We start from the raw sequence: 12342 nt of genomic DNA, 5'->3' as shown, positions 1-12342 counted from the left end.
GTATTGTCGTGCAGTTCCTCGTTAGTATAGTGGTAAGTATCCCCGCCTGTCACGCGGGAGACCGGGGTTCGATTCCCCGACGGGGAGGCGCTTCATTTTTCCTTTCTTTTAACCCCCCCCCCCCCCCCCCCCCGCCCAGCAGATGTGGCCTCTACCCTAGAGGCTAAAAAAAGCAATTCTTTGGGAAATCAAAGCTGCTGCCAGGCAGCCGTTGGAAGAGTTACTGCGACTTTAAAACGAGAAACAGCCAGGTCCTGGCTGCCTACCTGCTGCAGGCCTGAGGGGGACGGCGGGGCGGCTGCAGGGTTTTACCAGCTCAGCTGCTTACCTGAGAGAACATGTGGGGAAAGTATTTTTGTATTTAAATGGCTCAAGCAGCTGAACACGAGGGTTAATTAAGCGTTCCAAAAACAGTCCCCTTTCTTCTTGAACCAAGATGGGGGAAAAAAAAACCCCAGCGTCACCAAAACCCGTGAGGTAGAAACAGTGGGAAGAAGCACAGGCCAAACGGACATGGCAGAAGAGGGAAGGCGGGAGGCCAAAGGCCATCTCTTGGCCTGTGGGAACGCAGCCCCTCGTTTTAATCCTCAAAGCGAGAACTTTGGAGACCAGGAATCCCCAGCCCATACTTCCAGCCAGCAGGCCGGTGCCATCTGCTGCGCTAGCCGAGAGAACATTGGAAAACAACTGCGGGACTCCAGCATCCCTGCTGGCATTTACTTATTATCGTCGGAAATGCTTTTTTTAGGCAACCCCTGACCCCTTCTTTTTTTAAATCCTTCTGCTCAAATGCAATATTTGTTTATTAACATTTTAGCGCAAGGGTACTAAAAGAGATCTCCTCCCTTCTGTGGGTGGTCAGCAGGTGCCAAGCAGTAAATGCGATCGCCCCAATTTCTCTTTCTCCCAGTCAGGAAAGAGGACCGCGGCCGATCACACGTAAAAGGGGTAAGGAATTAGGACCCGAGACAAGAGGCCAAGGCACCTAGCTGTGAGGGGTGCGGGCTGTGTGTGCTGGCGTTCAGCGCGGGGGGCACGGAGGGCCCAGCTCTGGCCCCGGCTTTGTGCACTCAAGACAGTTTTGACAACACAAATTTGATGCCCAGACCCGGGCATTGAAAGCAAACTATTCTGTACCACAAATGACCTTGCATCAACCACACAAACACAGCACCCAAGTGAGGACATACAGAAGAAAAATTATCTCTGTGCAGGAAGAGGTAAGATCAAATTTAACAGCAAAGCTTGGCAACAACGGGCGATTACTCTTGACAAAACATTGCTGGAAGCAATTCCATTGGATGTGTAATGCCAAATGCAGAACCTAACCTTTTTTACCCTTAGAAATCAGTTCCCAAAAAGGCACATCTTCAGCCCCTGTGCACACAGGTGCAGGAGGAGCACACCAGGAGCTGCGGGTTGCTGCAGGCACAGGAGGGAGGCAAGGCTTGAGGCACAGGGCAAGACCAAAAGGTGCTTTCCGTGGGCTCACCAGCTGGTGGCAAAGCCCATGGGCCTCCCAAGAGCATCCCACTGCCCCAGCTGTCCCATCTGGATGTGACCCTGAGATGGGAATGTGAGAAGCACATGAAGAAGAGTGGATGTAGCATGGACCATCGTCCACAGGGACACCCTGGAGCTTTGTATAAACCAGCTGGACTAGAGCCACATCCAGACAAACCCAGATAAACCCACACAGGAGAGGGGGTTTCAGTAGGTCTATTGTCGCATGTATTATAGAAGGAAAAAAGAATAACCCCAACATTTTTCCTTTTACAATTTCTGAATTTCCTCCTAAACCCACTTCCCTTTCTGAAAATCCACATGTATATGTCATCAGAAACAAGAGGAAACTGATTTTGTTTAGTAGGCAGTTTATTTCAAAATAGAGAGGGGACCATAAAATAAGATGTAAGAACCATTTAGTAGTTCATATGTGTTGGCATCCAGTCAGGCAATTTCAGCTGTCATAAAACAATAACGGATTAGAAAAGCAATTCATTCAAAACAGAAATACGCTGACAGTGCTTTGCAGGCATAAAAAAGACTCTTGCAAGCAACTCCATACCTGCTTAGTTGGAGTTCCTGTTTTCAGATTAAGCTTTCACGGCGCACAAGCAAACAACAAAAGAGGCAAAGTTTTGCCATAGATGCGTGGCTTTTAGAGTCCCGGGAAGACATTCTCATTTGCACGTCGGCAAAGGTAAAAGGAAGAGGAGCAAGGAGCTCAGGGTGTTGAGCAGGGTTTTTCAAGGTCAGCCTTTCTCCTCCTGCAGGGTACTTTGTTCTCACCTAAGTCTCCCCCAGGTCAGCTCAACCACTTTCCCCTCTCCTGTGGTACCGAATCCTTCCCACACACCCCCCCCCGGTGCTGTCGTAGCCCACGCAGCAGCATGGAGCCAGCACCACTGGAACGCCAGCGGCAATGTTGGCAAGCCCGGCCACATCTGCCTGCACCACCTCGGACAGAATGTCGGTGTGGTCCAAGATGGGTTGCCTGTGAGCAAAGTCCACAGGAGGCACGAGGTGAGGGAGCACTGGCAGAAAGCCTCCTGCAGCATTGGCAGAAGGAAAGTTTGAGTGAGGGTCGGCACTAATGAAATCTGGAGGAGCAAACACTGCTGTATTGCTAGTAGAAATTGTATTGCTAGCAGAAATCTTGCCCTGATTTCTTCTTCAAACGCCTATTGAATGATCCACGTACAGCTTTCATCTGCATCTCTTTTGATGCTTCTAGTCATGCCACTCAGCTTGCCATCCCCTGTGTGTTTTATTATCATCACCTTATCAAAAGCTCAGAGAGAGCTGGTATCAGCCTTACGGCTGGGAGAGAAAGCTGTGGCCAAACCACAAGACAAGAGTGGGCTGGAAAGTAAACTACAGCTTGCAGCCTTGCTGATCACACAGCGTGATAGCAAAGCAGCGCCGAGGGGAGGTCTGGGCTGGACGTTCAGCCTGAGCATGTTAACAGCACCTTGTTAAAGCATCTTGTTTAAGCATGCTCAGGCCCTGGGTAGTGTGTAACTCTGTGTATTCTGTCCTCTGTGTGTTGTATCCATATGTGTATTTAACTAAGTGTGTTTAACTCTGCCAAACGTTTTAATTAACCTTTGGCAAAAAGATTTTTGGAAGGGAAAAGATTGCTTGCAAATGTTGGAAACTGCTTTATGTCATTAGTAATGATGAAACACAAACTTTTAAGCACTGAGAATCTTGGAGGTTTTATGTTGGTTACTCTAAGGGCAAGGAGAGACCCCCTTCTTAATAACTATAGCAATAAATTCATGTTTTAAGCCTAGTTAAAAATAAGTTCTTGGCAATTGTTCTAGGCAGTCCCAATGGGGAAACCTAAACAGAAGCAGCTACCAAAAATATGCTAATTGTGTTCTCACTTAGAAGGAAACTAATCAATAAATAGAGAGATCAGGTAGAGCAGAGTAAAATATGTTGCTATAAGTGCTCAGCAAGGGCTAATAGCAGGAGCAGACAATAGCAAATTGTTCACAAGCTTTTTTGCAGGTCAGGACATCCAACATAAGCATGATGAACTGACAGTTTAGGAGGATACAAGCCCTCGACTCCACCTTGATTCTTCTACAGAGACTCCTGGTGCTAAACCTTTTGGTTGTTAAGAGGAGAGGGGAACGTGATTGCACTTCAGAAGTCGCACCAGTAGCTGCTATATGCTTCTGATCCCTACACAAGGTGAACCAGCTGATCATATAAATAAAAAAAGCATGCTGGAAGAATTTAATCTTCATTTGAAAAGTTCTAGCCTGGCATCGTCAGTATCCTTTGACTGTGAGCCCTGAGGATGCCAGCGAGCTCTGCAGTCTTCTCCCTGCACTGAGGAGTCCGGCTGCTGGTGCCCCCGACCGGCTCTGTGATGGTGCCAGCTCCTGAGAAAAGAGCTCCGTGAGGATGACCGCTGGGCCGTGGCTGTCCCTGGTTGCTGCCACCATCCCTGCCCTGCTCGCCTGGTGCTGGTGCTGCCAGGCTGTGCCCTGGTCGGCAGCAGCACGGTCCCACCAGCTCCCAAGGAGCAGCCGGCTCCCGCGGCTCCCTGGCCCACCAACTGTCGCAGAGCAGGATGCGGGTCTGTGAGCACAGCGTGCCACCGAGGAGCTGGTGGCGGAGTCCTTTCATTGAAAATTTCCAATCTCTTTACGCAGGTCTGGGTCTTCAGGTGCTGCACGTTGCTGCAGCCCCACTTGGGTCAGTGGAGCAATGCTAATCTAAGCCAGATGGGACGCCAACCTACCCGCCAATTAAAAAATACCCAGGCCACCATCAGGCATTCGATCCCAATGCGTGCTGTGGTTTTATTACTTCTCCAGACTAGCCTGGCATCTTTCCACGTTAGCTTATAATAAGGGTAAATTAGACGTCCACTTTTTCTCCAGTAGCTCTTAACATATTGAGCACTTAGTACTCGAGCATAATGATTTACAAGGAACTGTTCAGTTTTGTACATGAACAACCAGTAACGGATCTGGTTTCCTGGGAAAGATAGGGTGGAAAATATTTAAAACCAATATCTTGTTAATAGTTTATCCTGCATGTATTTTTTAGCAGCTTTAGGGCATCTATTCTGTTTCTGTTTTTTCTGAGGAAGACAGTTTCTCAGTCCTGTCTTCCCTGCAGAAGCCAAAACCCATTTCATACAGCTGTACTTCTACATGTTGGATGGTCTGCTAAATATAATTTCCATGACTCTTCTTTTCATTTGGAGGGAATCTGTTTTGTAATATTTTCAGTTCCTCCTTTCTTCCGATTTTTAAAATACTTTTGCATGGGCAGTCATCTTTTTTTTTAACTTCCATGTTGCTAGACATGCACACAGCTTGCACCACCAGAATGATTAGCCTCAGCTTTGAGGTGCTCTGTTTAAGGTATCATAGAGACCTGGTGTTCAGAGTCACTCATATTATTTCAAAACTAAAACACCCCCAAATCATAATACCCATTTGAAAATGTTAACCTACAACTTTGGGATACACTATTAAGTAACAAACATTAAAATTGCCACTTGAACTGCCTGTATTTGCATTTCTACACAGTTATGACATGATTCATTTTTACCACTTCAAGGCGTGCAGTGTGTTTTCTTCTCCAGAGGGTGTTATCTAACTGTACACAAAGATCTGGCAGCCTCGAGGTGTCATCATGACAGGCTCAGGTAAGGACAATTCCTGCCTCAAAAACAATAATCCAGGTGATACACAGTTAACTCTTCTGTTAATTTGATGCTAAATGTCTGTTACACCACTTAGCCCGCTCAACATCTTGTTTTTCCTCAGATATTTTCTTTGATAAAGCTTTTGAAATCTCCTGGATGGCAACACTTCCTCTTTCTAGTCATGTTATTTGCATTTACCAACAGTGGGTTGCAGCATCCTTCTCCACCTGAGGACCCTAGTGCACACAAGACTTTATTACACAGGCACAATTGCAGTGTATGAAGAAATAATCTATGTTTTCTATGTATCTATAGCTACTATTAGCTTCATAATCTTCTCAATTATTGATTTGAGGAACATCTGCTTCTGGGTGATTGGGTCCTTTCTGTTCCATGAGGTACCAAACAAACAAGCTCATACTAAATTTTAAGCATCCAAGAATTGTCATTGAAACTAAAGGGGTAGTATATGTGTTTCACACAAAGCAGTTCATAATGAAGCACTTTGCTTGAATAGGACACAGATGATCATCTTCTTCTATGATCACAAAGGGATTTTTGTTTCTGTTGTTTAATATCTAAACGTTTCCAAGATGAGGTTTCCTGTTTGTTTTCATAGGGTTCAGCTTCAAGTGACCTTTCCCCTGAGATCAATACAAGCTGACCTCTGGATAAACTCGGGATATTGTTTTAGGGGTAGGAGTGCTACTGACTTGCACTTAGATCTGGTGCTGACTTTCACCAACTGATGCACAGAAATACATCTGTCACCTCCCGCTTCCACACAAGGCAATGACTTCTGGTCAGTGTAACATGCCCTAATTAAGCTGCTTTTGAGCTCATTGTCAGGCCAGTAGTCTACACCTGTAGATCAGTAGGCTGGATTTACCTTAGATAGATTTGATTTTCTTTTTTAGTTAGATTTGCTTCTTTGAGCCTTTTTTTGATTCTTCAGGGAGACGGTGCAGAGCTTTTGCATGTAATTACCTGGATATTTGTCCCTCATGTACAAGTTCAGAGTAGGAATGCAAACCAGAGCAAGAACACAAGTAGAAATGAAATAATTGTGCAGGAAAATACCATATTACCCAAAGGCTTCAGCAAAAAGCAGAAGTCTCATACTTCTCAACTACAGATGTCTTTACTCAGGAATGGGAGCAGAGGAGAAATATTTACTAAACAGCAAAAGCTTCTGTTATAGTTTTGGAAGCAAAACTTAGTCATGTGCTTTCCTCTTTTCAGTCACCGTGACCGTATCTCTCTATAATTTTTGAGGTTGCAGAGGGGTTGCTTATTTCTTCTGCCTGGTTTACTACATTCACATCATCTGCAGCGTTCTGCTGTTAACGCAGCACCAACCGATTGAAATTTTCACAAAACATTTGATTTCAAATTTCTGCCCCCTCTTATGTGTAGACGTGGAGTGTGATCTGAAGACTTGGCGTTAGAGCAATGTTTATATTACTACACATGCTTACATGGTGTTGCCAGTCCCTCCAAATTTCAAAGGTTTTGTGTCTGGCACAGAAGAATCTGATGCTTTTAAATCCGTATTTGCCTCTGTGACCCTTCTGCTAGGCTTTGGCGTAAGCACTGGCTTCAACTTGTAGAGGTTACGCTGGGAAAATGGAGTTATTCCATGCCAGTACTTAACAAACTGCTTTTTCACAATAAGCAATGAAAGAGGTTTAATCAAACAGTAGTTTATTATAGAGGAGAAAAAAAAAAGAGAAAGGAAGCAAAAGAATTCTCAAAAGAGCCAAAGAGAAATGCTTTCTCCAAAATCACTGGGTGATAATGTGAGTCTTCATCACTTCTCAGTCAAGGACTGTGAGGGTGTGAACAGCAACCGCTTGTTCACAGTTTGTTGTCCTCTATTTCTCAAACCCAGGTGTGCCTTCTCTTATCCTCATTTAGGCTACTGGTTAATAAGTCCCACCATGTACTGCAGTAATGAGCTGCTCCCTGCAATGGTCTTCGTTAGTCATCTCTGTTTGCTATTCCTTTGCCCCAGAGATCTCAGCTCCTTTGCAGGAATACCCACAAAGTCCACACAGCATTCTTGCCCTAAAGAGATGTACTAGCAGACTTCCCCCTTTGTCTGTAATGGGGATACCTCACGCCTGAGAACAACTGGAGACGGTTACCACGGACATGGTCAGCTTTTCACAACACAGGCAGTAACTTCCATATTTCTCTCCTAGTTGTTTTTTGGCATGGCTATTTCATAAGGCAGAAGTGCCTTCCTGCCTCTCCCCCAACTTATTGCATTACATGCAACATAACGTGCAAACTGATGAAGTCTGCTGTTCAGGTGGCACTCTCTTCACTAAAAGCCTGTGGAGCACCCCATACATCCAGGTTTCCATGCCTGTCGTGCTCTCAGCAGAGGGATTGATCTTCTCCTCTTGGCCACCATGCATCACCTCAGCCAAGTGACGTTGCTACACCAGGATGCCTGTAGCCCTGCCTGTTCGGTGCAGGGATAGCTCCAAAACCACGAAGCAGGACCTTCTTGGGAAAAGCCATGCACCCAGAGGAAAGGGCTCCTGTGCAGGTTTGTGCAGAGCCATTCTGGGCCATGAACTGCAGACCTTTCCCCCTCTAACCCTTGGCTTCCCTGCTGAAACAGATGGGGGACATCCCCAGCCCAAGGGAAAACCTTGGTGCTGCATCCTTACTGCCCAAGTCTGGTTGAGTTCAGATGGCCAAGGACTGACTGAGATGATTTTTCATTGTACTCAGCATATGACCTGAAGGAAGGTCTTTGCTGAGTTGTCTAGGATCATCTTCGGCAGAGAAAAAGGTTCAAGAAAGATCAGAGCTGAAAACTCCGGCTGAACAAGAATAGCATTGAGGTACAGGCAGGCCTTCAGGTGTGTTAAGAAATACTGCTTGTAACTGGTGGAACTCCTCTGAAGAGTGGGATCCTCTCAACCTGAGCACTCACTGGGATGCTTGGGCAGATGCTGCACAGCCTGGACTGAAGAAATAGCATAGATGGCTCTCTTTAGCAGAAGCTGGTGTCATTTTGGCTCAAATGGTCTCACGAAGGGGAAATAACAAGTTTGAGAGACCTCTTCAGAAGGCAGAGTCAAATACATTTATTTTGTAAGTGCCTGACTTCTGCAGGTCTCTGGCCAAAGTCCCGGGCAGCCCGTTCAGCTGTCTGGGATCTGGTTTTAGGCACTCCGGGGTGGCCAAGGGGGCTGTGTCCCCTCCGTAGCTCTGGGCATTGGGATGTGTCAGGACCAGCAGTGAGACCTTCTTTCACCCGCACCCTCTGCGAGCCAGGAGAGCAAACAGTCAGCAACGACGGATTTGGGCTTGTGTGAGGAATACGGCACGCACCCCACCTCCGGACCAATGCGTGGGCTGCCAGAGGGAGGCTAAAAGTCTACCAAACACCTCAAAGAAATGAACAAACAAGCAGGCACAGACATGCTGGGCAGCCTCTGTTTCCTCTGGGGCAGCAAGGCATGTCTTATCAAAAGGAAATCCTGCGTATGACCTTTCACACTGCACAGCCTCACTCCCAAAATTTATTAGGAGTAAGCAGCTACACCCAGTTTTGACTTCAGCTTGCATTTAATGTATAATTGCGCCCCATGCCTATTCCCAGCTGGCAGCAAACCTCAAACCACAGGGCAAATCCCTGTGCACACAAAGAGGCGATGGAAGTTAAATTGCCCTTCTGGGACACGCGCCCACCAGCAAGTGAGATTTTCCAGCCGTCAGTCCAGCTCACGGGGCACGGAGCGCTTGCCCTTCTTACACTGCCAATATCCAGCAGGATTTCTCCCCGATTTTCCTCCAGTTAAGGTCTGGAGCACTCTGAGTATCTGAGACAGTCCAATGAGGGAGTACGCACGCAGTCTTGCTTTTAAATAAATACTTCCTACCAAACGCTAAAAAGGAGGAAGCAATATTGCCAGACAAATACACAAAACAATGCAAGAGGCTTGGCTGCATGTATTTACTTTTGTTGCTAAAATATGTAGCTGGACAACAGCCATGGCAGGCTTCAACCCAAGTAATATGAAACAGGTTTTATGTTGATGTGAAGACATTGATAAAAGCTTAGGGAGTGTATGTTTAAATATTTTTTAATATAGTTGTCTGTAAAATCACAAGTGGTCTGGAGAAGATGAACTGGGAATGGTTATTTATTGTTCTTCATAAAAGGAGAACTAGGAGGCACCCAATGAAATTTTTGGCAAGCAAAAGAAAGCACTTTTTCATGCAGTTAAATGAGTTAAATGCAGCCATGTAAACTATGAAATTCATTGTCACAGGATGTTGTGGACACTGGGAGTAGAAACAGGTTCAAAAGAGTTAAACAGTCATGAAGCCTAGATCTGACAGTGCCTTTAAAACATTTTTGAGTGGATGCAGCTTCCAACTCCTGCAATCTATAAAGTGCGGATTTCTATAACCTGGGAGATTATACCAGGGGAAAAATCACTCTGTACTTCATCTTTTTTATGCTGATCTCCTTAAACAGGGAGAAGATACTGAGGGAGGTGGGCCCTTGGTTTGGTCTGCTTCTGGAGGCTCTTAATCAATTATGTTCTTAATTAGATATATTGGTTTTGTCCCTGGCAGGTCATATGTCCTACAGGGTGCTCGTTTGGACACAGAAGTGTAGTGTCTGGATGGAAGGACACAGGGGTGCTCAGCACGAGTCTTGTCACAGACACCAACCGGGATTTCGGAGAACGTTGTGCACATCCAGGCTCTGCCACAGACTCCTTGTGTGACTTGTTTAGAAATTTTTGCTAAATGAGAGTAGTTTTCCCTTTGTCTATCTTGTGATTTTTGACTACAAAGCTTTGTGGGGAAGGTGTATGGACTATATGCAGAACCTAGCATCATGGAGCCCCTGCAGCCTCTTTAGATACAACTAATTTAAGAAGCAAGAGAACACTGAAAGGAAAGAAACCACTCTAGCTTCCTCCCCTGATGGGAGGAGGGTGGAAGGTAGGAAGAGAAGACTATTACCATGGGGCCCTCACACTTCGTTATGTCGATGTTGCTTTCCCAACAGTACGGAAGAGATTGACACATCAGAGAAACAAGTCTGTACAGTCTCAGGCCAAAATGAGCTCGCTGGCAGCAGTTAGTGTGACAGAGCGGTTGCCCATCAGCAAAAATTACAGATTTTTTTAATTCCACATTGTGACTCATGTTCTGTCCTTCAGTCCCTTGTTTATGTTGCTAAGTAAATATCAGTTACAAGAGGAAATATTTACCTTGAATTTCCAAAGAATTCTTGGTTTTTTTCAGGTATTGAATTAATTGGAAAGACATTGCCGGTTGCAGTCTGGCAATTCATCCCCCTGCCCCGGCCACTGTGCTCGGGGGGCTGCAGCTCTCCCAGCCTTCAGGGAGTGGGGTCAGGCAGCGGTGCCAGGAGCCAAAAACTTACAGGGTTTGCTTGAGGTTTTGTTAGGAAGCCAAGCTTGCGCAGATCTAATCTGGCTGATCTAGACATTTGGGCCATTGTTTCCAGTTTATGATGAAAACTTCCGAGTAAAGAGTTATTTAACTCCATGGAAATTGCAGTGGGGATTACCGGTCGTCCCCATAATGGTGACCAGTTAACAAATATCGCTGTGATTTCCAAAATCTGTTTTGCCAAGCAGATGACATTTGCTTTTCCCAACAGTGGTTTTGTACTAACAGCGTTCAACTCCTTGTAGTACAGTCCGATCTCATAGGGAAGCTGTAGAGCGTTATGGTACATGAGACAGAGAAGTGGGAACACAATTTCAGTTACCTTTTCTCCGTGAAACAAAACCAGCCGTGTTAACCCCACTCATTTTGGGCCCACAACTAGACTAGTGGTCTGTCGGAGAAGCGCGGATGATGTGAAGCCAAGTTGCGCGGCGTGAGGGCTGGTCGCCCGTCAGGGCCAGCAGCAAAGGCTCGGTCCCAGCCACGAGTGGAGGACGAGCCAAGCAGCAAGGCGAGCGAGGCACCCTGAAAGCCAGGCGAGAGCCTTCTTTTGCAGTGTTGAGGCTGAACGTACCCAGAAGTTAAACCTCAATATTAAGAGCCTGAAACCAAACCATTCCAGAAACGGCAGAGGCGTTTGGGATCTGGCCAGTCTCTCCCAGTACCACGCTGTCTGTCCGCTGCAGTAGCTTAGCTTGTTATGCAGGAAGATCCTTTTGTAGGAGTAGCCTGGGAACCCTTAAGAAAGAAATACTGCATTTGTGATATTAGACCAGACTTTCTAGACTTATCTCCTCAGAAATCTACTGCTGTGGAGTGGTGACACCTAATGGTAGGGACACAATGCAAGACACGGATACAGCAGTGGTGCAAATCAGCTAAAAGAACTGTGTCACTCTTCATGGATATGAAGTAAATGCCGGGATATCTTACACGACTTACACCTCCAACTGTGCAGAATTCTAATGCAATGTCTCCTTTCCAGTCTTCGCTACCTCGGTGTAACGTATTATTAAGATTTTCTCATGGACACTTCATTTCACGTTCTGATATTATCCTAGCCCTTTCCCCCTCCTGTGTTATCCTCTGCTCTGCTGACTCTGGCCTACTCTTTTTATTAAACCCTGCAATTTGTAGCTTGTCTCAGGCATCTTGTTCAGATTAGACTTGCCTAGGGGCTAGTTTAAATTGATCACATGACTTCTCATAAGAAACATTACACACATGTTAAATTCATGAGCCAAAGTAGGCTTGTGCGTGGAGCGCTCTCCATTTCCCTTTGCCCTTTCCAGGTGGCTTTTTCCTCATCTCTCCACACCTTTCCCACATTCCCCTTTGCCTCCCTCCCACCCCCCTTCCACGCCTTTGTATGGAAACAAAGAGAATCTCATCTCTGTACAATGAGATACAGCGATCCGGTCTATTTAAATATTCAGAATTGGAATCTGTCCCTGTAAAACCCGTTTGTAGATAATTGTAATACAGTATGCAAACATAGCTGAAATGTGGAAAGAGAGCAGAGGGAGCCATTCACATATCCAGTACGTTAATACAAGAAGGAGGCATTTTTGCCTCTGGTTCTGGAAAGCACAAAGCAGGAGTGGTTGTTCCCGGTTAAATTTTGTTTCAGATTGCTCCGTATTGCTCTCAGTGCAGAGAAAAGCAGTTTTCTGCAGTCCTCCTCTCGGTACGACCCCAACGTGTCT

General features: G+C 45.9%; 1 non-coding gene across 1 annotated transcript; it reads left to right on the top strand.

The window, feature by feature from the left end:
* The first annotated feature begins 15 nt into the window (after nt 1-15).
* TRNAD-GUC (transfer RNA aspartic acid (anticodon GUC)) lies at nt 16-87 on the top strand. Its single transcript has one exon. It is a non-coding gene; the product is annotated as a tRNA-Asp (tRNA).
* The last annotated feature ends 12255 nt before the right edge of the window (nt 88-12342 follow it).

Source organism: Haliaeetus albicilla, chromosome 28 (assembly GCF_947461875.1).
Source record: "Haliaeetus albicilla chromosome 28, bHalAlb1.1, whole genome shotgun sequence".
Classification (NCBI taxonomy): Eukaryota; Metazoa; Chordata; class Aves; order Accipitriformes; family Accipitridae; genus Haliaeetus; species Haliaeetus albicilla.
The sequence above is the reverse complement of the archived record's forward strand: the minus strand, read 5'-3'. Positions and strand labels throughout refer to the sequence as shown.